The 26338-nt window shown below is 41.6% G+C and overlaps 1 long non-coding RNA gene across 2 annotated transcripts in view; it reads left to right on the top strand.

Moving 5' to 3' along the window:
- The window catches only part of LOC121079654, a 58198-nt gene that overhangs the window by 3470 nt on the left and 28390 nt on the right, over positions 1–26338 (top strand). The gene's annotated exons all lie outside the window — the stretch shown is intronic.

Here is a 26338-nt window from a genome sequence, read left to right on the forward strand (position 1 = left end):
AAAAACTGTAATTACTGTTTTTATTTCTGCAGAGGTACCTAAATCGCTGTCCGTCTTCCCGCTTTTTCTTCTTGCCTGTTTCCCTTAATAGCTGTACGTACTTTTCTTTTGTTCATATGTTGTACAGAAGAAAAATGGACACCAACAGGTTTGCTAATTACTATAAAATTCTTCCCAGCCTTGTTCTGTTCAGATCATTCCATTAGCTAAAGTAATGGAGTGCAATGGCATGATGACTCTCACGCTTTTCATTATACGAGGTTTTTCTGGTGCAATATATTACTGGGTTGTCTTCTAGGGCTGTCACCAATAGCTTTTGATTTTCCACATCTGCTGTTTTCTTTTTATCTCAGCGTTCCTTTTTAGCTGCTACAGTAATGTTCCTTATCTTTCCTAAATGACTTTTAAGGGCACAGTACTGTTAGCCCCTTGCTTGCTCAGTTCTTGCTTGGAACTAGTAAAGCTGAGTGAGCATTGGTGCGCTGAATACCTCGAAGGACAGTCCTTTGACCAGTGTCAGTCCTCTCATTCACATCAGTGGGCTCGTTCCTGTTAGTTTTAAGTTTTTACTACTAGATGCAAAGGCAAGGTCTTTACCCTCACTGCATCATTTTGCTACCGACGCCTGTTTTTCCATCCTCGATACAACCTATCAGGACTGTCAATGTCATCTTCTTCAGCCGTATTTACTGCAGCATACTTTGTGTCTCATCACTGTGATTATATTGGCTCCAGTGATTGTGCTTTCACCTCATTACTGAAATAAAGTTAACGTTAATGAGAGTCATGCAGCTAAACCTTTGCTCACCTCTCTGGAAATTTATTCTAATGATGAAAAGGAGATGCATGTAGAGCTGTTTAAAAGCGAGCTGGCTTTTTTTCCCCACCCCCATCTAGCTGCCTACCAAGTCCAGTGTTAAATAAAGTATTTTGTTCCTAAGTGCAGATGATGCAAAAGAATCCAAATGCATTATAGAAGATTAGTGACAAATGATATTGGTTAAGCACTGGTCTATGTACTGGTCTGCTGCAGAATTCTTTTATGACCCAAATTTCTGTGTTGCTGCTGTGTCTGTGAAGGCTTTCTCATATCTGCCTCCCACAATAAATTAGTTATAAGACACTTGGAGATTCTAGAGGGTATGCTAGGAAAGCTGAAGATATTATTTTGTGTAACAGTAATTGCACCTATAAATGAGATGTAGCATTGAGGGAGAGGTGGAAATTGTTTACAACAAACACAACAAGGCTTTGAGCTAAAAGGAGAAATATATCTAGATAAGCAAAAGTTAATGAGATGAGACAAATGTGCATGATGCATGTGCTAAGCAAAGAGGCTCACGAGATCTTTTTCTTAACAGAATTTAGATTTACAAGAGCAGTCATTTTACTACTGCTTGCTGCTAGGAAAGCCATATCAGTAGAGGTGGGTCTTTTTGTTTGTTTTGGTTGGTTTTTGTGAAATGTTAGAGAACAAGAATTCTCTTTTAATTAAATCCTCGTACAAGCAGCTACCATGACATGGTTCCAGTCCTGTCTGAGGTCACTGTCTGCTGCAGTAGCAGAGGTTAACGAGAGAGATGGTAATATTGACTAAAAGGAAAACATCCTCTGAATCAACCTTATTGTTTCATGTTTTCCTTAAATATCCCCTCCTCATGTATCAAACTGAACTGAGCCTGGTGTAGTTTAAGATGTCCAAAGTGGTTCTTGCAGAAAATTTGCATGTATATTACAGAGCTCTTATCAAAAAGTCAACATGTTGTTCACCCAAGACAATGTTGTGAACAGACAAACCTCTTTTGTTTTCAAAAGTATAAAGATATGTCTTGCTAAAAAAATACCCCAGGACTGTACAGTGAGTAGCATATTTTAGACCCCAAAATGTTCTCAAATGCTTGCTTCAGGGTTTCAAAGAAAAAATAATCCAAGAATCACCATAGCCTGGTGACTGAGAAGAGGGACTGAAATACAGTACTGTAGTGATAATCGTGTTTTGATCTATTTCAGATTCCAGGGTGTAGAAGTATTTTCTCTCTTGTACAGGTTTGTGATTTTTACCAGAGTTCACAAGGCAGGGTATGTAGCCTTGTCACCAAAAGAGAAGCTTTCTAATAGGAAGGTTGTTTAAGTTAGCCTTTTCAAATGTCAAAATCCTAAACAAAATAGATAAAGTTGGATAAAGGTAACCCTTTACAAAGGTTGTGAAATAACATTATCGCCCTTTGGCAGAGGGAGAAATTGAAACACGGTGTTTAGGAGACATCGTTCTTGACAGGCGATGGAGCATGAGCAGGTTTGAGCATAGCATCCAAACCTGGCCCCTGGATTGCTGTCCTGCTCTGCCTTCTGGAGATTTCTACCTTCTCTTTCTGAGCTTGTAACTGTAGACATGAGTCAGTGCTATCTCCAGGCACAGCAACTGCAAGCTATTTTGGAGTATATCAGGTTGAAAAGTGCCTTATGAAATAATTTGTATCACGTTTAATTGGAGAGATTTTTAGAAGACCCTATTCTAAACCAGCTTTTATATAGACACAAACAAAATGAAATAGCTTCTGTGTAAGAAAGGTGGATTAAATCATTTTCAGCTCGTTTCATGGTCATTCCTACTGCTCCAGCAAGCACTCTGTTTTGAAAATAGTCTCTATCAGCTGCAGGTATTCACTTCAGTTTGCTCTTTTTTCCTTTATGTGCACATCCCCCTCTTCTCCCACCTGCTTCCCAGCTTGGCTTTTCCTCATCTCGGTGCCCAGGAAATGCCAGTGTCTGGTTGAATGAGCTCTGCTATAAATCAAAGTGTCATCACTTAGCTGGTAAAAGTGATTTAATTAATGCGTCATGCCATCCCAGGAGCCTCTCCCCACCTGACTGCTAATCAACCTTCATCAGCAGGAGGAAAACGTAGCCCTTCTTAGAACTGTGCAGGAGAGACCGAAGGGAAGACAGTTAATTGCAGCTGCAGAGATCAGTCTTGTCACTTGTCTCTAATCTGCAGGCTGTTTCTTGAAATACTGCTGTCCAGGTCTCTTACAAGCCGCGTTTAACTTAATTCATAGAGAAATTATCTAGTATAATATCAGCAATCACTTTTAATCAAAAATGGATTTGGCAGATGAGACATTCAGCAGCATCCTATTGTGCACTTAAGTATTGAAGTAACTTTTACGTCCTGTTTTAATTGGAATGAGCAGTTTACACATAAATAGTTCCCAGTACCATGGATGCACTTCATAGGTCGTGCTGTGCAGTTAACGCTGCAGGTCACTGAGCCAAAAATGCTCATGCCAGTATGAAATTACAGGGCAGGTATTGGTAGATACTGGTATCCTTTGTCAGCTGCCGAATAAATAGTTGGTGATACAGGTACATATGTTTCATGCTGATCATTTCTGTGCAAGCCAGAGCACCATTTCGGTTTGGTGTCCCCACTTGGTGTGGGATCTGTAGTAATAGGAGAATCAGCCTCCATCTATGGGATAACATGAACAGAAGGAGAGTTTAGGGCGTGTTGTATATGAAATTTTTCATATTTATGTAGAAAATCAAGATGATAATGGAAAACAGCGCTTGTAGGAAGCAGTGTTTTTATGGTAGCTATAACACCGAGTCAGGTGTCCTGCTTTCTGGGTTTGGACACTCCTAACTACCCAATGACCATGAGAAAGATGCTTCACTAGTTTGTATCCAGGTTTGCCCCAGCTGTAATGTTGTCTGCTAGAGAACAGTCTTACGACAGGACAAGTTCTGCTCTCTCCTGAAATAACCAATTGTGCTGAAGCAGGTGGGCCTGCACCACCTTCTGCAAGGTTCAGTAAGATGAACAGCCGTGCACCCGGAGTTGTTTTACGGTCTGTGGACCAGTGGGATGACAGCAGTGCTGTGTGATAGTTTCAGCCTTAATACTGCGGGTACTAGGGGGTAGCTCTCTGCTTTTGGAGCCTACGACAATGTCTCAGTGTGGCTTTTGGGTGAGCCTCGGAGTGGAAGAGGAGCTTGGCCCCACTAACCTAGTGTAGGTTAAAAGCTGCTCCAAGGTGTAGGATGTATGAGCTGGGTTTGGCTGTGCCATGATGGGGCACTTCCAAATATCCCCGAACAGCTTAGGATGAAACCACCTGGCCTGTGTGTATGAGGCATGGTCTTTAATCCTTCCTGGGAGGGCCTGCCCCGCAGCCGGCCGACCGCACTGCCTTGTTGTGCTCCTCACCCTGTCTTGTGGCAGGCGGTGCGGATGAGTCAGCCGCACGCTCTGTGCGGTGACGCTAACTCAGTTCCATCTCTGCATTGTCTCGCGGTGCACGAGATGGGCACCCGGAGCCACAGCCGCAAGGTTGGGTGCTCTGCAATCTGACCAGAGTAATTGCCATTATGGTTAAGCAGCTGTTTCCTTTGTAAGTCCATAATTTTGAGGGTTTATTACGTGGACATAAAAGTCCTCTCCAGGCAGAGATTTGGCAGGCAAAGCCCAGCCGGGGAGCTGTTTAATCATTTGTTTGTTTGGTTTTGCATCTGTTGGGCAATTTTTTTTTTTTTTTGGTATTTTGTATACTAGGCAGCAAAAGATACAACTGCAGTCATTTTCAGTTGCTTACCATTACGGTTTTTATCAATATTTATTTTATTAGTGGTCAGTTATGATTTCTTTGAATAAATGTATATTACCATATTAAAAGTACTTACTATGTAAACAAATGCAGCATTCAAATTAGCAGCTTTTTCTGACACTTCACTGATCTCCTTGCTCAATACATGTGCTTCATTTTAGTTAATTCCCACAAACTGCTGCTGTGTGATTGCTTATTGCTGGTTCTGTTGTTTTGTACTAGGGTACTCTGATGATTCAGTAGACAAAGACAGTGTTCACTGCATAGCTTTGCTGCTATTTTTATTCTTTCCCCAGCTTTCTTGACAGAATTGAAAATCTGGAGCCAAGCCGCATAAATTCTGCCTCCTCTTGGTGATTTAAATTGAGAACTTTTAAGGTGGTGAAATTACTGTAATGTTATCACAATACAACCAGTAGCAATTTGTGGTTATTGAGGAATTTTTATTTTATTTTTATTTTATTAAGGAGAAGCTGTTGAATATGACACTGGTAAATTTGATCTCTGAAGGGAAATGTCCTCAGGCTTCCTAAAATTCTACAGCATCCCTTATTTCTCCTGTTTAAAGCACACCTGAGCTAATTTAAAAGCAAGATGCACTGATACCCATAGCAACTGATGCCAAATAAAACTGTCTTCCTTTGTAGGATTTTGCTTCGGGCACCAGCCTGAACGGCTGGCCTTGTTGTAAGGATTGTGCTGCAGGTGAGCGAACGGAGCCGTGCTGTAGCAGACGATTGGATACAAGTGGATCTTGTTGCTGGCAAGATGCTGAGCTTATAAATGCTACACCTGTGTGTTGTGGTTTCTTTCCCCATAAAAAGCCTCGACAGTATCTGATGACTTAAATCTTATTTGTCATCTGTCCAGTTCTCATCTTGCATTGAGAACTGTTTTAATGGCTTCTGTAATGAACTTCTTTACAGAGGGAAAAGGGGCCGTGGGTGTGTTTTCATCGCGCTCTTTCAGGTTGTTGTAGCACTCCGGCACTGCTCTCTGTGCAGGTCACGGCACCGCGAGGCAGGAGCTGTGTGAACTGTGCTGCCCTCTGAAGTAGGAATGGCAGCTTCTGCAAGCCTGGGCTACCTCCCGAGGAAAAGTTGTGCTTCCCGTGCAACTGTTAGGTTCTGAGAAGAGGTAAAAGGAGTAGTTCTTGTATATTGTTACTCTCACCGCCTTTAGGCTGGGACAGTGTGACCAGAAGATGTGATGTGAAGGAGCGCACGGAGCTGCGGGTATGCGTGCCTCAGCCTCCTGCATGCTGTCAGACCTCTTCAGCTGCATCTGCTGCTCCTCTGCTAACACCTCGTGAAAATTGGCTGCTGCACAGGAGAGCAAAGCTTGGGTTTTTAGAGCAGGCATACCAAAATTCTGTTATTGCTACCATGACAAATGCAGTGTTAACCAGGAAGTTCGTAAGTACTCACTAATTTAAATGTTTTACATAAAAAGTCTCATCAACACCTTTCTATCATTTTTCCCCTAGAAAATTGCTTTTTGATGAAATTAAAAAGCTAAGAAAAATTAAAAAATCGGTTTTGATTCAAGAATATTAGCTTCTGAAAAAAAAAGGTAGCCAGATGTTTCAATTTTGATTTGATTAGAAGACTAAATCATTAGAAGATTTTTTATTTTCTTCCTAAATTTTTTCCATGATACAAAATTTTTTAAATTACCATGGATAACAAAACAAAAAAAAGTATTTTCAGTGAAGGATTTCCAGTTAAATGGATAATATGCACTTGAGAGAGGATTGGATTGGGGGCCTGGTAAGAAAGCTGCCCTTTCTGTGGGGAATGGAGAAGGATTATCGTTTCTGAAGGTATCAGAAAAGCAGTTTTTTTACTCTTGTGCCTGCCTCTCATTCTCATTTCTGTGTGTGTATTAAGTGGCTCTTGCTGAGCTTTGCGTTGAGATGTGTCATTGTGATAAATCACTTTTACTTGAGATTATATTTTTCCTCCAAATGAAGCTGCCAGCAAGACACATTTTAGCAGTTGCAAGTGGCTGCAACGTTCTCCACTGCCTGCCCTCCCTGTTCAATAACTGGAGCACTTTGCTTGTAGAGGACCCTGTTTTCTAATGGGAGGGAGAAAATAACAGGAGTGACAATTAACAACTGTCAGCACTGGTCAAGGATCTTTGTAGATGTAAGTAAATCTTTTTTATTTTTTTCCTACCTTGTATACACTCAAGGTATATACTTGTATATACTCAAGTCCTGGGATCCTTATGGTATTATCCAGTGAAAGTCTCCAAGATCCCTACGAACCATACAAAAGTTAGGAGAGTTGCTCCAGATCAGATAGCAGACCCGTGGCAGGGCTGTGAGGGAGAATCATCAGTTGTTTGCTCCAGCCTTGTGGACCCACATCATCAAGTTCAGGCACCCGGTGTGTTTTCTGTATGCTTACCAATCTCCATTTACAAATAGTTTTGCTCTTTTGTAATCACTTCAGAACTGGAAAGCTGTTAAAGTACCTCATCTGTCTGATGGTCAGGGAACCTTTTTTTAATATCCACTCTAAATCTGTTTCTGACTGGTTAGCACTTTGTTGTTATGCTGATATTGTCACTGATCTTACCCCCTAAAAGATTCCAGTGTGAATATAGGAGACACCGTACCATACCTGTAGTAAGAAAGGAGTAAAAGAACATCACTACAGTAAAAAGCAAAACAAAACAACGTTCTTTGTTATTTTCTATGTGCTAGCAACTGGCAAATGTTGACCATAACATTTTTTTTTCTGTTTTGTTTTGAGAAGTCTTATCAGGGACATCAAAAGCATTGCTAAATTTGTTTTGATTTTGGCAAATTGTTAATGGATTGTGACACTTCTGAGAAAATCAACTTGATGAACTTCAGAGGTGTCAGCTTAAATGCAGTCCAAGTAACAAATAATAAGTTTTACACTCTGATGGCTTTTTGGTGTGCCTGATAGTCACTTGGTGGGTTAGAATTTTGTCCTCCAGGAAACAGTTGGTCAAATCCCAGCTGGAACCTTCAGGCTAATTAAAGAAATGGGAATTAGTTCTTCATAGATACGCAAAATAAAACATCTCCTTCCAAAGGTGGCTGGCTCCTCAGGGATAAGGTTATTTGGTGAAATGAATGCTGTTACTGCTCAGGCTGCGTAAGTGATATGGACAAATGGGACACGAGTTTTCCAGACTCCCCAGCTGGTTCCTCCCTCTCAGGACTTCTCTGCCTGTTGTCCTGCTTTGGTTTCTTTACTCTAGGATTTCTGAACCCATTCCTATTTTTGGTTTCTCTCAGATTTATCCTTACAGATGAATTCCACGTTTTGCCCTTGAAATGCATTCATGGAAAGTCATTGAGAGTGAAAAATCTTTGATTTTGTATTCCTGTGTGAAAGTCAAAGAGCCTCAGAATTCATTTAGTACTTCATTCTGTTCTTCTTTCCTTTTAAACTTCATGGTGCTGGTGGGTGCTCAAAGCCATCGTGATTTATGATTTTCTGGGTTGTTTCTTCTTTTTTCTTTAAAGAGGTCTGAGAAAACATGAGCATTACAATAGGTCCCATTGAAACTTCTTTTCTGCGTATGACCTGGATATGCACCAGGCATGCACTTCTATTTTTCTAGCTGAACGTCTCATCTTTCAAAAGTGAATTCCTTTAGAAAAGGAGGGCAGAACAGGCTGTATTTTCAAAGTTCATTTCCAGATGTTAATATCAAATTCTGTAATTATCAGATCCGTGATACAGTCAGCATCCTATGAAAGTCAGTCAACTCCTAGAAAAATACGGTATTTTGTCAGTGCCTTGGATAACTACTAAGGCAATCGTAGCAAAGAGGACGGATAGGCACTGTATATAGTCCCACAATGATGAAGAGTGTGGCTTGGTCATGAAGGAGACTCCTGTTCCTCTGCGGTTACTTGATGAACACTTTTAATTATCGGCATTGTCATTTGCATAATGCAGTAGTACAGCTGGCCACATGCAGAGAATGGAGTTACCACATGCTCTGTCAGTACTCATGCATGGAAAAAATCGGTGGAAAGATGCTGGCTTTGAGCAGGGGGAAGTAAAACAACTGCACGTTGCAGAGGTAGGGACAGGAGTAAGGGGTTAACTGTGCTCAGCTATGGAGCTGCTTGGCAGCTCCAGCATTACTCAGAAAGGCAGCAATTTGCTGGCCTGTGTTAAGAACCACTTTCTGTTGGTTGCAGGAAGGTACTTTAGGTAAACTGTCTTTTTTTTTTTTTCTTTCACCCTCCTCTCCTCCCCCTTTTTCCCTCTTTTTTTCCTCTTCTTTTTGAAGTTATGGTTCAAAGCTTGAAGCATGGGGAATGGCTTTTTGACAGAGATCCAAGCATCTTAATGTAATGGTCAGCTGCACTTTGATATCCTGTGGTTTTGGCTTTGGCTTCTGCTTGCCTGTAGCATAGATGAGCAGACACTGCATTTCATATCCTCATGTACCAGCATACGCTGAAATAAGAGCAGACTGTGAGAAAAGATGGATGACTGCTTTACCTTGAAGGCTATAAACACAGCTGCGTGGATCAGCAGATGGCAGACTACTGCTAGCAATGGGCCACAAACAATATGAAGTGTTCCTCTTCCCGGTACTGTTCCAGATGGGAGGCCTCTAAAGGGAAAATAGAACAGGCTTGTGTTGCAATGGTCCATCCACTTTCTGCCTTCCGTACACTTCGTTTGTCCGTCCCTTCTGGGGAATGCTTTTCCCTGGTGACACATGATTTAAGATGAGCACAGACAGCCAAGTTTATTGTATATGCTCTTTTATGACTCTTTGACCTTGTAACAGATATCACCCTCCTCTTTAAACCATCACCAGTTTTAAATGTAGAATGAGACTTAATAAATACTGTAATTTCTAACACAAGATAGAATTACAAGTGAAGCTTCTGGACTGCAAAGCCATGGTCAGGGAATGACATTGAGGGAGAAGGAATGCATCAAAATTAATCTGCTCCATCTGGGGCAGCTGGAGGTTAGCTGCCAGTGCAGTGAAAGCAAACAACAGGAATGCATCTTCCAAAGTGGCATGGTATTTGAGTAAGTTCTAATATTGTCCTCTTGCTGAGGACAATATTAGTTAATTCTACATCAGCAAAAACTGTACCTTAGATGCTGATTTGTACGAGTGAGTGGATGTACTGGTGCACGGGAGAGCATTGGCAGCTTAGGATGATGGACTGTAAGAGAATCAAATTGATTTTTGGGTTATAGAAATTGACCGTTTACTTGTGACTTCATGGCATCAGGTATCAAGAGTTTCCTTGTGGGAATCTCTTTCTCAGCGATGTGAAGAAAGAGAAGTGAAGTGTTGTCTGTCAGCATGCCTTATTTGGCTAACCGCTGCCATCAGCAGACCAGGCTTACTCCATGAAATACCTTGGTAATATCCTGCTAGTGGTGTGCTAGTAATTGAACTACTTGTCTGATTGTCTTCAGTTTCCAGCTGAGGGCTCACAGAAATGAATCGTGAACTCCGAAGAAGGATTTGGGAGGTCAGTCATCTTAACAACAAATCCCTTTCCCAAAGGGCTGCTGTTACTTTCCAGATATAGCTTTTTTTTTTTTTTTTTTTTTTTAGGTCTATTAGAGCACTCTACAGAAGAATTTTCCTCTCTTGTACAAGAAAAATTATGAATTAGTTTTGGTTTACATTACTCTCTGCTTCCCAAGTGCTTAGCAAATGAAACAGGCAGCAGAGGATGAATATTCTCATCAATCATCTTATGTTTGTGTATGCTAGGCAAGACCTAAAAATCCTTTTGGAGTGGAACGGGAAAAACCAGGAGGATTTCCTTTATGTTACCTCAAAAGTAAAGGCTTCCAGTTAAAGCCCAAGACCCCATAAAATGACTTTGTCAACTGGCTGCATAGTGGCGTAAAACCAGGAGACACTGCCAACATGGATGTTGTGTCTTTCAGCGCCGACTGGGTCTGTTCTTCCGACTTCACAGCAGACATTCAGTGCAGGGCTCTGACAAATTTTGGAGGAAAAGCTAGGCAGCCACCAAGAGTCAGCGGGAGCTTTAACGTCACATAAGCAATTACAAACACCCTATTTCTAACCGCAGCCAGTGAAGATGCTCTGATGTAAGAATGCTACAGCAGACCACTCATATAGTATATTCCACAGAAAATATCCTGCTAATCCTCCCTTGTTAGATAAAACAAACAAAAATATTTCAAGGCTTTCTTTTTCTAGAATGGTTTCCAAGTTTGACCAACCGTATTTTCCTGTGAACACATTTTTTTGGATGGCCTCTTGGAGCCAGAATCTCAACAGATACTGAGGAGGACTATATAATATGAATTTACACCTTGTCTGGAATCTTCACTGTTTTGACACAAAGATAACACCTATATGATAGTGTCTGGAAAAGGAAGTTAAATGTGTGATTTCTGCACAAAATGCAGTGTTAAGGAAACTAGTTGTTGAGAATGACTGCATCTTGCAGTGAAATAAAAATAATAACTGGGTATTCTAGAATTTGCTGGTGAGATTAACATGTTAAATTTATTAATGACCCGGAAAAAATGGACCATAAGCTTTCAAAATTTGTGGATAAAAGCTATGGAGCTTGTAATGTCATGCAAAGATAAGTAAATCACAGGGACGATGACTATGATAGTAGATGAAATTTAATTTGGCTACATGTTGGGTGCCACATGCAGATAAAAATGATCTGAGCGTTTAACGTGTGGTATGCTGATGGACTTCAGAAGAAGGAAATATTGAGCAGTCCTTGTGGATATTTGATTCAAAAAGATGTCTACCAAATGAGCAGAAATTGTAGCAAAACAGGACACCTAGGAGCATTGTACATGGGACAGAGACGGAAATTTCTGCTCAGAAAGAGCAGTCAAGCTTTGGGACGGGTTGCCCAGGGAGGTGGTGGAGTCACTGTCCCTGGGGGTGTTTAAGGAAAGGTTGGACGTGGCGCTTGGGGACATGGATTAATGGGTGATATTGGTGGTAGGGGGTGGTTGGGCCAGATGATCTTGGAGCTGTTTTCCAACCTTAATGACTCTAGGATTGTATGAACAGGCGGGCACTGTATCATCATATCAAGTGTTCATTTCCCTCTGCTGTGACCTCTGGTTTCCCCTAAGTCTGGGATTTTCTTCTGTCTTACTAAACCAGTATTTTAAAGTACTACTGTTACTGCTCTGCCTTCTCTCTCATCATTTACACTGCCAGTGCTTTTGGCACCTAAATAACTATAGATGGCATGAAAATTTAATTTGTGAGTAAAAATATAAATTACAAGTGGAGCTTTGATACATGAATTCATGACCATCAGTTCCTGCCTCATGTATAAAAAGCTGTTTATCTACCAACACAGCATCTCACTGCCTCGCTATGTTGATTTCCCAGGTTCACCAACAGAGCTCAAGCTCTCTTCCTCGTATGCATCATGTCTTTTTTTATGCCTTAGCCACTGGGCATCATCTTTATAGGTTCGCAGAGTCTCCCTGTCCCAGTGGTACACAGCTGTTCTAGAGTCGTATAGGAAAACAAACTTTCCCTAGAGCTGGGGAAAAACAGATTTGTTCCTGGTGAGATGATGATTCTGAGCTTTCCATTTTTAGAACCAAGTTATAAAAAACTGGTTTACATTGCTCAATTCGTTGTCAACTGCTCATCACATTGCAAAATCCACATTTGCTTTTCCTCCTTTGCCCTCATATGCTGCTGAAACCCTGGCATTTTAGCCTTTTAGGGACATGAAAATTGCACAAGATACAATCCTAAAGCAATTAACACTGCCTTAAATACAAACTTGCAGCATGTTCCATAGGCAGTTTGTTGAAAACTTGTAGTAAACACAGAAGATTCCTTTCATTTTGTATAACAACTTCCTTTTTTTCCTTAGTGCTATTCTTAGGTTACTTTGTCATGGATGATGAAATATTTGTTTAAAAAAATGTATTTGTGTACCAATACCACAAAACTACTGAGGCTTCATAGCTAGCGATCTACTTCTTGTGAGTAAGTATTAAACAAAGCCCTTGAGGCTCCTGGGCTTCCTCATTTCCACTAGTTTGTGCTGCCCTGGCTTAAAGCAGTCTGGGTGTTTTTTAGTCTCAGATGAGCAGCAATAACAGGAGCTCCACGATGACAGGCACTGAGCTGTACTACAGTAGGCACAGCAGGGCCTGAACCACCAAACAACAAAGATCTATGCTACCCAAAGAAGCAAACTGAACTGTTTCCAGGCCTCTCTAGTATTTTTCAGTCTAATGGAAATACCGCACATCAGCAGAGAAGAAATGCAAGTTGTTCTATGATCACCTGGAAAATGATCTGTAATGATTACCACAGGTCACAAAAATGAACCTGTGAGAAGGGATGGGCTGGTACCTAAAGATGTTGCTGTACCCATTGAGTAGTAGATGGTGGGGGGAAAAAAGTAAAGGACACTTTAACGTTGGCTCATCTTGCAAAATTAGTATCAAATAAAAGTGAAATCAGAAGATAAAGAGTCTGAAACCAGAGCACATGTTCTTTTATACGTAAACTCGTCTCGCAATAAGCGTGACAACAGTAGTCCTCTAAATTCAGGCTCCCTATTTGTGGTAAAGCCATTCCTTAGTGCTTACAAAGTGAATTCTTCGAACAGTGAGAGTCAGAAGTATCTGTAAAAACAAACAAAATATTCGGATTGCTGGTAAAAACTGCCAGTGTGATGATACTGCTTTAAAGTGCTGGGTTAGCTAGTGATGGCACAGCGGTGTATAACAGCAAGGGTGAGGCAGTCCTGGGATACAGATTGCTCTAAAGGTTCGTAGCTACCCTTAACAAAAACTGAGCCTGCTTTGCAGTGCCCAGCTTATGAACCAGTCGTTTGCAGGACTCAGAAATACAGTAGAAATAGGATTAGTTTTAATTGCTGCAAACCAGCTATTTTGGAAATGTAATTGAGGGATTTGGCTTGAAGTTTTATAGCCGCTCTTCACCTAAAAGAAAATGAGCTGCTTATTGCTAGCCAGATCTGGTTTGGGGATCTGGAGAAACTGATAGCCCCAGGCTTGCTGACTGGGGGAAAGATCCCAAAATGAGCACCTAGCTGTAGGGGTTTCTGCTCAGGCCATGGCTGACAGCAGGGGATCATCCAGAAGTTCCCTACCAGCTGGCAGCCTGAAGCTGAGACAGCTCCTCTGCTGAGCAGCCAGCAGACCACAGCCAGAAAGGAGGGCTCTCTCGCTGGCACGACAAGTAGCAGCACTTTGTGGAGTGCATCTGCTCTCATTATCACTTAGCACTTGGGATGCTCAGACCGGCAGTCCCCGCAAACAGCTGGAACTCCTCCTAGATAAAAAGTCTTCCTCCAGCAATCCCTATCCAGCCACTGCATAAGAAGTGAGCTTGCTGTGTGTTTATTATGAACGCAAGGCTTAGCTTCCTGAGCAATCCTCCCCTCTCCTGTTCATCCGGCAGGCAAGCACATAATTTCCCTGTACAGAATCTTGCAGCAGTTAATCCAGTGTCCTGAGTTATTTTATGCTGCTTGACTTCAAGTGCTCTTAGCTTTACTGAACGTGCCTCTACCGTCTTAAATGTCTGCACAGTACAAAAGTGAAATTCCAAAAGCTGTTTTGCTGTGCCTGCTGCAAATGCTTGGATGTGTTCCAAGTCCTGCTCTGGCATTTAAAAGGGATTTTCCAGGATGTTACAATTCACCCAGCACTATTACTGAGCCAATCCAAAAGCCTCGCTGCCTTCAAAGATACACAACTGCGTGTAGTAAAAGTGAGTTCCAAGGCACACAGAGCACCGAACAGACCAGTGCAGCCAATGGCTTTATTGGCACAGACATAAAACCATCCAGAAGTGCTTTTTCTCTGTGCTACTTCCAGGCTGTGCGAGCTATGCAAAGCTTCAGCGCTGCTCTGTGTATAGGAGTTCATGTGACAGATATTCTTGCATCTGTTCCTGCATGTCTGTGGCCTGTCGAGAGCTTTTCACAGGAAGAAGGAATATCCACTTCCTTTCTTCCCTGTAACGCAGAGTATCCAAACTCAAACATGTGGATCCTCCCTCCAATCTCAGTGCTTCCTTGGAAGAGGAAGAAACAGAAGAATGTGACATTACAGGGAGCAGTAATTAGAGAGCAAAGGATGGGTCTGTTTCTGGGGAAAGTGGCAAAGTAGTGTGTCCGGAGCGGCAGTGGTGTGATGTTAAACAAATGTGAATGACTAAATATTAAAAAGAAAAAAAAATGGTGGGAGGAAATCTATTTAGTGATTAATAATTTAAGTAGTCCTGCCCTGGACAGAGTGCTTTCCTATGTCTCATTTAAAGCAGACTTATTTTGTAATGGGCAGATTGATCCTACATATACAAACTGCTGAAAGTGAAGTGAAATAGGTACTGTTGAAAAGGTGAAATAAAACAAACTAGAATCGTTCTGCAAAATGGCATACACGTGTTAAATCGCATTGTTGCAGCCACCAAAAATTTAACATAATTCAAAGAAATTCGCCTTGTGTTTGTTCTCAGGTTCCCAAAGCTGGCAATTTGATATAAACTACAAGGCTTTCTGGGAAGACGTCCTTTGCCAAACACAAGGTACTGGGTTCACATATGAGGTAAGTGGCTGAAACATAACTGTCTCTGATTTTAAAGGTCAGATAAAGCTACCTAACGGTATTTTTCTGGCTTTAAACAACATGAATTTTGGCAAGACTGAGTGTCTTAAACATGAGAGCTTATGTGTATAAGTAGGTTCCTGGTTGCACACAGCTCCCCATCTGATGGGTGGGTGGTGGTGTAACCTCCTTAGCCACGTGGTTGCTTAAAGTGAGGGTTTGGGTCCCCCTGAGCAGTGTTGCAGGAGGCTGCAGGGACCAAATCTCGTGCTCCATTTAGAGGGCCTGGCTCTGGTTTATATAAGGCTGCAGTCCACCATGCACTGGTTTGTGGTTGCATTACTGGTTGTATAATGTTAAGCTACAAGTGTTCCATGGCCTAATAAGAATAGCAGTGTGAAGAGGAGTAGTTTGTCAGGACAGACCGGCCGGTTCTCTAAGATATAATTAATTAAGTGCTGACAAGCTCAGACATAAAACTCGTATAATAAATTAGTTGTAGTACCTGAGTAAGAAGGATGAACTCTGCCACAAAGGCAATTATAGAGAATTTCAGCCTCCGGACCACTTCCACACACTCATGGGTGCTGGGAATCACATAAAAATTGTATGGGTCTTTAGCAAAACTGAGAAATTGCTAACATTAAAACAGCTGTAAATTTTTCAGTCCAAGTGGAATCTAGAACGGCTGTTGCAATAGCACCAGGTTTTGATAGGGCTCTCCTCCTGGCTGTAGAAGCAAAGCAGCAAGTATGGAAACCCATTTAGTCTGCTCCTATGGAAAACAAATGGGCTTCTAATTACTGATTTGATATTTAAAAAGAAACATGCAGCCATCTGACTGCAAGGCCTAGGTTTCACAAGCTTGCTTCTTCAGAGGTGAGAAATATTCTGGTCCTATCTGAGATGTTTCCAAGTCCTGCAAACACCACAGCATTATTTGCTAGTTTCTCATTTGTCTTTGCTTATTGTAATTCTTTCTTTGTTTACATCCCTTCTGACCGCATTCAACTTGTATTTAGCATATCTGTGTGTTTATGTTGGAGGATGATTCTACTGGTACAATCAAGAGAAATTATTGGATTTGTCTATCTTCTGTTTTTAAAATCCGTTGTTTCTTTCTTAATATAAAGTCTGGAATGATTTTCTTATTGGCTTATGCTGTAGTTTAGCTTGGATTATTGGTGTTAAAGTAATGAAGCTATGTAAATGGTAGGGGATGAAAAGACATGAAAGAATGAGATGTATCAAGAACAGCAACATTTCCTATTTGATAGTGTCACTGAAATGCACCAGTGTCTAGGGGAAAGCAGGTGACAAGGGAAGTAGTGTGCTGTGAATATGATTCGTGGGCAGAATCTTAACCACGAATCTGGGGCAAATGGCTCTTCAAAATTAAATGTACTGTCCAATCTCCAGTATCAGAGCAGATGGAGCTTTAGCTTTTTAGATCTCAGCCAAATAATCTATATGCTAAACAATAGTGTAAGTGGCAGAGAAAAAGACTCAAGATGGAGAAAGAAAATATCAAATACCAAGCACTTACTTGCAGACCTGAGCTGTGCACAATTTTACTGAGAAAAAACAATGATGTAACTGAAATTAAATGGAGTCCAGGACATTATTAGAATTAACATCTACGTTGATTAAATGAGTTGCTGACAGCAGCAGCAGCGTTGCAGGGCTTTCAGTCTTGCACTCTTGTTTGACATTTTAAAAGAAAATGATGAATGTCACCAAGTTTTTTGCCATTATTTGTATGATGTAAGAGAATTTGCTTGATGAATTTCAGATCTGATAGATTACTGGGATCTTGAGCACATCAAAATATTTAATGCTTATCTTATTTGGAGGCATGTTTAATTTATTTCTTCTACTGTGGTTCCAAAAACAAGAGCTTGTCTACTTGCACCTTGAACTAAAATAACAAACGCCTGTTTTCATTTATTCTGACATTTTTCATTTATTCTGACATATTTCAGTGCAGGTCTGTACGTACATGCGTCTTTTAGCTATAGTATCTTAAAATTGCCTTAATCCCAATTTGTGCGTAGATGAGCCTTAGTTGCCATCTTCCACAGTGCTTTTCTAATACTTAGTGTTTTTCATACATTTTGAAGGCCGTGCAGCTGGACACTTGGCTATAGCTTGCCTTTGAGGAAGTTCTTCTGCTCCATGGCTGGCACAGTGATGCTGCTTCTGGTGCCAAGGAGGAGGCAGCGGCCTCTCTCTGCTGTGTCCTGGCAGAAATGCAGGGCACAGATTGTGAGTGACCTCTTGTGGAATCAAATAATTGTGATGGAGCCGATCCAGTCATACAAGGGCACACTCCGTCCCCCTTGCTCCTGGCTCTTCTAAGCGGCTGTAAAACCTCTTGAAAAGAAAATATTCTGCTGAACATGAAGACAGATACTATTCTGGCCACTCTAATTTGGCCAGGTTTACCTAAGTTGGGCAAGTATTGCCCTGTGATCCTTAAAAGCCAGAAGAAATTGGAATTTAGTAAATAGGTTTCAACATGAGGTAGCTCCTTTGACTGTCAGTAATCAGTGCATGTGAATCATCACCTGTCTGATGGAAGTTGGAGGCATAGTAAACAAGTAGAAATTCTAGTCACATGTACATAAATTCCCAAAAGACCGCAAGACTGATCTGAAGTTAGAGCCTATGCCCCACTGACCACTCAAGACTGCTTCCTTGTCCCTTGTAATATTCTCTACAACCTTCTTACCTTTACCGTATTCCTCTGCTCTTACATTCCTGCCCATTAGAGGCCCTTCTTTCAAATCCACCTTCCGAAACGAGGGTTCTGCCAGAGCCAGTCATTAACCAAAGGTTAAGCAGACTCAAGCCACCCTTTCCTTAGTTTTGTTCCTTTCTGCTAGGTAGCTATCATAGAAATATTCCTTCTGACAGAGGTGCTCTGTGCGAGGCTTCTTCTGCATCCTGCCAACATCAGCTCCACACAGTCCTGTCCAAAAAGCAGGAGGCACCACAGCTGAGTGACATGTGCCCAGGACCTCTTCTTCCCCAAGGCTCAGGATGCGGTGGTGTTATTGCTGCTGTTTTTAACTGCCTAGGCCACAAGCTGCTCTTCTGTCCAGAGACCTCAAAAGCCACACGTTAAGCAAAAATGCATTTCTGAAGATACGAACATTGCATCACTAGAGGGCATCCGACGCCTCATCACGGCCAGCAGCAAAGCCCAGGGTGGCAGAGGGGCAGGCAAGCTGGGTCCCTCAACTCCCTTCTGCTCCCTAGGCTTCTTTCTACCCATAAAACTGATTGAATAAGGGTGCAATTTTCCTTACAAAATAGTAAGAAATGTATACAGTTTGTACTGTAAGTGCTATTGCACCAGTTCCAAAGTGCACCAGACTGTTTCAGGATCAGTTGTTGGCATAAATCTTCCGTATAATGGCACTGGAAATAGATCTGTGTATATGTACAGGTGCATAGGTGGGTAGGAATTATTTTAACTAGACTAGAATAAATAAAGCACTCTAATATTTGGTGTTTTAGAAAAGACTACACAAAAGCATACAGATCAGCAGGGATTTACTCCCCTGCTTTTATTCAGTGTGCTAAGACATAAAAGACATGAATTTGTAAGCCGAGGAGAACCCCTTTGTGATCCCAGCTTTCCGTGACAGAAGTCAGGTACACCCTGCCTGCATCCTAAGCTCTCAAGCACCGCGGCAAGGAACACAGCAAAATGTTCTAAGTGGAACACTAAAGAAAAAAAACAACAACCCAACAACAACCAAAAATAGATACCAGTAATGCAGCGAGAGAGAAGGGGGAGGGTGAAGACAGCTTCATTTTACAAATGTCTTTGTTGAGACAGTAACTGGATACAGAAATCCAAGTCGCAGTGGGATTCCAAGTGTGCACATCTGCCTTCCAGCCCTTGTGCTTCCCAGAGCAGCGGTGATGAGCTGAGATCTTCAGAAGGTGGTTATTTGGGTCTGCCTCTGGGGCGGATTTTGAGGTCCACTTTTGGGTGCCCAAAAGAGAATGACTGTAATGTCTTTTTGCAGATACTGAGCAGACCAGCCTCCAATCTGGACCTGTTTCTGTATCTCCTCTAGAAGAGAGATACTAATTTAACTTTTACCACCTAACTTTACTAAGGCATGCTCTACGAAGACACACAGTACAGCTCTGGCTCCAGTGACACAGCCAGGTGGGGCTTACTGGCCCTGAAAGCATCTACTCACTGGAAAAAATGGTAAGAATAGAGGATCTTCAGTAGAGATTCAGGAAATGACATTTCACATGTTCCACTAAGGCACAGGCAAAACTTAGCTGTGAGCTGGTCCTAGACTGGAATCTGTCAGCTGAGAAACCTGGCTGAGGGAAAGCCTTGATCCTGAAATCCTGGGCTTTCCAGAATTTCTCTGCTGTAAATCCCTGCAAAATCTATTTTTTTTTCTTTCTTACCAAGTAACCTTATGTTATCATGCCAAAGCTTCTGTTAAGGAAAAGTCTCCTTTTAACAAAGCTTAGTCAAACAGCAAGGCTATTTTCTGATAACACGTGTTTCCGTGTCATATCGAAGGTACCTCCATGAGAGAACAAGTTACAGCAGGCAAACATGTTTCCACATGAGGCTTCACCACAGCGATATTTCCTTTCTTTGCTGCCTTTGCCATCGTTATACCAGGGTTAAAGCACTGCACTGAAGGAATCTGGAGAATCTGTCGCTTTCCCATGCTGTAAATCGACTCCATCCGTACCCGTGGTGTACCCTCTGTGTTGGTACTCTGCTCCTTGGGGCTTCTCTATGGCATCAGCTCAGCACAAGTAGGGGCCAGGTTCATCTTGCGCATAGCTGAGCATCAAGATTTTTTAGTCTTTTACTTTTGCGCCCTCTGGGATGCTGCTCACCAGATCCTATAGATCAGCTCCATTTATTTCAAGACGCACACCAAGCCTTAGCACAGGCAGAGGCTCTAGCTCTGTGGCAGTTCTTGGCAGGAAGCTCTTTGCATAAAGCCCATTAGGGCAGCAACAGCTGAGTTTCCCCCTTAACAACTTGCAGAAGCAGATTGGAACAAATTGTTCTTGTGGTTTGTGCTTTTTTTTTTTTAAATATGTATTTTGGGAGTGAAGTTTAGTGCATGCACACACACACAAACACTACTGAATTATTTTCAATAGGAGCAGGAAAAAAACACACAAATGAGAACAGAGGCCAAAGAGATGCTAGAAAAGGGACACATAATTCTGCTCTATGGCTTTGAATGCAAGGAAGAGCAGGCAGCAATCAGATTCAAAAATAATCAGTGTTCTCTTCTAATCCCGTGTTAAAGGCCCACGATTCAAGTCTGATTCTGGGAGATTTTAAACACACAAAGAGGAGCCAAGTGCTCGCGTTGCCTTTTCAACTCAGTAGGATTTGAGTTTTCTTTACTCACTTGTGTCTCTAAAAGTCTCCTTTTCCAGGTTTGTAGCAAGAAATAAAATCCTAAGAAAAGTTTTGGAGACTCACAGAAATTATTAGGCAAGGGTGCTTCTCAAGCAGCCCTGGGACTGCATCAGGCATCCTGTCATAGGTCTGTGCCTATTCTCTGGTTAATACGTGTAAATCTGAACCCTGAGATGCAGATATGTTCTGCATCCACGGATATCTTCTATTAAATGATAACAAACTTTTTTACCTTGCTAAATACTTTCCCACATTACAGATACAGAAACTGATGGGTAACAATTGAGCCATTCCTTAAAAGATTTCCGGAGTATAAAGGCATATAAATCATTGGCACAGGTCAGAATTCAGGCATGCTATGTATCTGCTGTATGTCTGGGAAAGTTTGGGGTTTCATACTTGGCACATGTCAGCGGTGAGATTTCTTGCTTTCTATCAATTTAAAATTGCAGGTAAACGTGTTCAGACTCTGGTTTCCTAGCAAGTTGCCTGCATAGTCCTGGTCATGTGGCTGGGGATATCACCACGGTAAACGCAGAAGGCATTGGAAACAAAAGGCTTGTATAAATGGTTGTAGAACCCAGCATGTCCCATTAGGAACAAAAATCTGGAGTAGGAAATATTCTGATGGAGTGGCTGAGGGCTTTGGAGATGTTAACTGCTTCCATGCTAGGCTGCTGGAAGTCTATATCCAGTGAATATATTATAACTAATATAGTAACAGGCTGTATAGGATAATAAACGCGTTCTGCTCTGCAGACACTTTGCTTACACAGTGCATCAGAAGGGTTAAATACAGTTGTTCTCGCCAGTGTTTGGCCTGGCTGAGGATTAGAGCTTATTTTAGCTGTTCTTCCTAAACATAGCAAAGGTCACGAGGGAACAGGCTTTGTTGCTGAGTCTTATTGGCCTTGTTCCTTGTAGGGGTTTTGCAGGGGGACAGGATTGTCTCACTTACAAGGATAATAGATGACAAGTCTGGTGCTGATTAACCTCATTTTAATTGATAATTAATTCTAAACCCTATTTACTTTCCCTGGAACAGCTGAGACTTCAAGGGAGTCGCAGCAGAGGTGAACAAGAACTGAAATCTTCCCCAAGGAAATGATATTAGGCAGGAAGGAGAAAAGGGGAAGAGAGATGCAGATTCAGATTGTCAGTACGGCTCTTCATTAGGTTTGTTGCTTCTGAAAATGGAGGTCTCTCACGTTTTTGTTAGCTATTACCTGTGCTTCCTCTGCTAAGGCCCCATCTTGTTCTGCAAGGACCTCTGCACTTCCATTTCTGGTCCTTCCCTTGCCCTGCCTGCCAGTAAGCCTGCTTTTTGCTGTATTAGAACTCATTTTGCCTCATTTCTGAGCCTGTCAAATTGGTGGGGTGGCCTGCTGGCCCTCTGGGAGCATAAATACTCCTTTTGTGCTTGAAATATATGTGATGCTCTATAGTTTTAGAGTAGTAAAAGCTTTAGAGGTGTAAAGGGTCATTTTTATTCACAACCCAACTCTTTGCACCTCCTGCACGTAGTTCTGCAAATCAGAGCCTTCCAGGATTAACAGCCGCGTTAAGCTCCCTAGCAGTGTATTCCTGCAGGAGCTTTTCTTATCGTAGTTAAAATCTATGATGGCAATAATGTGTCTGCCCTTCTACAGCACCCTCTACAGAGGGATTTCAAATCATTTTACAAACATTAAGGAGTTAATTCCTTAAACAACTTTGAGATGCGTGTCATCCTTGTGGTATAGGCTGATAAACTGGAAGTCTGAGCGATTTATTCAGGTTCACTTAACATCTATGGCAGAGGCAGCAGCCCTCCCTGGCACTAGGAACTGCTCTAAACTTATTTCCAGGACGACGTGGCAACATGAGCCACAGTGCAAGTCACCCTCTGTATCAAGATTGCAGTTTATCTCTCTGTAGTCGTTACAGCTCTGCAGAGTCTTTACTCTGTGCAATTACTGTTTTCTTGGTTATGTTTGTAGCCTAGTTACTCACTGCCTTCATCCTACATCTTAGAGGCTTTCAAAATAACACAGATATTTCAGTCTGAACTTACATAACCTCACTTGGTCATTACCTATAATCAAGATCTATCCTCACATTAACGTTCTGAGAAATTTGCACACATTGAATATGAAATGCCACCTGGGACATGTCCCCCCAGCTGGTACTGATCAGAGGACCTCTCATTCAAGTAACAGGAAAAAACAGCTTTTCTGAGTCCTGGCCTGAGTTCCCAGAGTGATTGAGGTTTTAAAGTGGGCAGTTCTAAAGGAAAGGTTGTTTGGGGCAGCTTTGTATTCAATGGGGTATCTGCATTAGAACAAGAAGGTTAGAAAAGGTAGCTCCTATTTGATCAGATGGAACAGCTTAAAACTTTCTTCTATTTCTTCTTCTTCTATTTCTTCTATTTTTACTTTTTCTTCTATTAGAGAACACTTCTAGTCCCGTGCCAGATTAGGAAGAGACCTCTTCTCTAAGGGCAGGTGGTTGAAGTTGCATAGGCTGCTTGCAGAACTGTCCATCGCCAACAGTTCTTCCAAATGGGTCCTACCCAGAGGATAATGTTTGAAAATGTAGCCGTGGTTTTACGAGCCATTTTGAATACTCTAGCTGTGGGTCTCAGCAAAATACTTTCTGCTTATGAGAGGAACACAGTAGGATAAAACAAGAGCTAGCACCCCCGATTACATGTTCTATTCCCAACATTGCACACCTCTTGCATCCGTCACACCTTACAAAGTACCAGTATTTTTATGCTGTGGGTTCTTCTGGTGAAGCTCAGTGTTTGTTTATAGACGACATTCGGATACATGCACGGAAGGAATGTGGAAATTCTATTAATGAATGTAATTTAGTTTTAATAGCTGCTGTGTGACTGCTGGATCTGCTCAAGCAGAGACAAGTTATTAAAGGTGATAGTGCAATGATGATTAGAGCAAGCCCCTGGCTGCAATCTTCCCTACATTTAAAGTCAGTTCAAGCATCAGGAACCTACAGCTACAACTGCCAGCACAGGTGGCTTACCTGCTTACATACACTCCTGTAGGATTTCCCTAAGCTAGGTGTTCCATGTGTTTTTTTGGTAACACCTTCTTTTCTTCCTTCCCGCCAACCCCTTTGCACTGGAAAGAGGAAAATATTTCCCTTTTGCTTTCTCTCTAAAGACTGCTATGTATTTTTAGCTGCTCAGGATGTCTCCAAACAACACACAGACTCTGAACTTGCGTTGTCAGCCTTCCCTGTAAAGCCCCTCCTGGGAGGTTTATGGCTGACTCTCTACAGCTTTGCTGATACAGCGTGTAATGTTTATACCTGCAATCAAGCATTGGCTGAGCTGCAGCCCGATGCTGGCAGCTTCTTTCTCTCTCCCTCTGCCCCCCTTCCCTTACAACTCCTCTCTCCTGGTAATAGATCACTGTAGTACAGACGGTGCTGATTTCCTATATAAAAGTTAAAAAAATGGCACTACTCAGTAGCCAGAAAAACTTGTATGTGCTCTTCCCAGCAAGAAGGAGGTGGACCCAGGATCTGTATTTCTTCTTCTAGATGATTTATAATGTCTTCCTCCCCTGCGCTGCTGTTTTCCAAGCCATTTCATAGATTTTGAGATTTACCAGATTAGAGGTTCATCTACAGTTTATAAACCATTTTTCGTTCAAGCAGAAAAGGAAGGTTAGTTTCTTTTCTGGGTACTTAACAGATATTTTCTCCAAAGTGGCCTGCAGTTGTCTCAGAAACATTCAACAGAATTTTTACCAGCCCACAAAGCTACCTCGCACTTTTCTGGCAAAAAAAAAAAAGAGGCATTTGAAACAGGGGCCTCTTCTACATGTGAAAGTGAGGGTAAATCAATTGGATGAAATCTTGAAACTAGCATTACTTAAACATCCACTATGCAGACAACTTTATTTCAACTTAAGAGGGCCTTATTCATGTTTAATTTTGGTTTACTGCGTATTCTGAATCCATGTTAGCTAAACCAAACTAAACATATCATACAGGCCTTTGCCAACATTTGAATAAATGAATTTGAAGTCACTCTTTACTTAAATCAATGCAGCTGTGAGTGAAAACAAGGCCAAATGCACTCGGTCCTCTTGAAGACAATGCCAACAAAGTGCAAGAAGAAAGGTATCGTGTGCGTTTTTCAGGATTTCTGTATCTGCAAATTCTCAGCTGCTAGCACAAGGAAGCGAGTGAAGTTCGGTTTCAAATGCCATGGAATTAAGAATGTCATTGTTGTGTGCATTTTTATTTATTTTACTAGTCTCCCTGAAGTAAATACCACTTTATGGGATGATGTTAGGTCACCGTTTGTCTACGTTCAGTATAAACAGGAAAAGGTAGTTGCCATGCAGCTGCACATTCAGATCTTTGGGAGTCGTCTTTCAGCCACACTAACAGAAAATGCAAAGAAAAGCCCAAGAATTCAGGTTCTGCTGACAGGTGAATCTTGTGATGCTTTGAGGATGTGTTTTAACTAGATGACAGAGTTCAGGTCTGCTTGAATCTCCTGCAAGATCTCAAGAACCTCTTCTGACCAGCACGGTGATCCCACCGAGACCACTTGTCAGTGGTGTTTGCTGTGTAGTTAAAAAAACCCTCCAAACTGAGCTGAGTTTGTTCGTTTATACTGGAGGATTCTTGCCCGATTAACATGGGCCTAAGGGAAGTAAGACTCTTAGTTTTATCTTTTACCAGAGAAAATGTTTGAGGGCCGTGATTTTATGCAGATCTAGGCTTTATTTATATTAACAGAAGATACTGATGGTTACCCAAAGCCTTTTAGGCTGACAGCCAGATATTTTTTTGCTACTTCATTAAGTTTACAAAGGAGCAGCAGAGATACGGAATCGAATCGGCCTTGCTGGTAACACTGCAACACAGAGAAAAAAAGAGTTGAGTATATTCTCATAATAGACTTCAATCAGACGTGTTTTGAAGCTTCACAGTCAATATACCTGCTGTTTCTAGAGCTTAATCAACATACAAAGGAGTCTTGTCACCCTGATACACTCCTAGAAGTTTCTGTCTCAGCTGTGATTTGGGCTTCCACAATACAATCAGCTTCTTAAGTTTCCATTTATTATTTATTGCAATAACTCAACTGAAAGATGAATTTCCTCTATGAATCCTTTAGTTTCTTGGATCTAAAGCCTGCTATTCAGCTGGTTTTAACCAGGGGAGACTGTTAAAAGGCTGCTACTTCACAAAGGTAGCAAATGAGCCCACTATTTACCTATTCTGTCTCTTTTACATTTCACCCCCCTTGAAAACAGACCTACTAACAGTCGTGTGATCCTTGGCCACCAAACCTCATCTTCCACTTTGGTCTTAAGTAGGGCTGGGAGCACATCTTTACCCAGTGGAGAATATTGATACCTGATTTCCTAACTTGTAATGCAGCACTGGGCTGAGTTTCCTTGCGGTACTGGAACAAGTGTTCTTGTAGCTGAAGTTGCTTTGCACTGTAGTCAGTGTTGCTTATCGGATGCTATATTTCAAATATTCAAAGGACAGACATATGTTTTCAGTTCAGAAATACTTGTTAAAAGCTTCATTCTAATTTAAGGTTAAATAGTAACAAAATTCCCAAGAGAGAGTTCAATGTGCGTGTCTTCCTTAGAACAGGTTCTAGCAGCTGTGAAAATAAAATAGCTACTTCTTTAGCAGGCTGTTAGAGCAAAATTAGCTATCTAAAG

This window comes from Cygnus olor, chromosome 17 (genome assembly GCF_009769625.2).
Source record: "Cygnus olor isolate bCygOlo1 chromosome 17, bCygOlo1.pri.v2, whole genome shotgun sequence".
NCBI lineage: Eukaryota > Metazoa > Chordata > Aves > Anseriformes > Anatidae > Cygnus > Cygnus olor.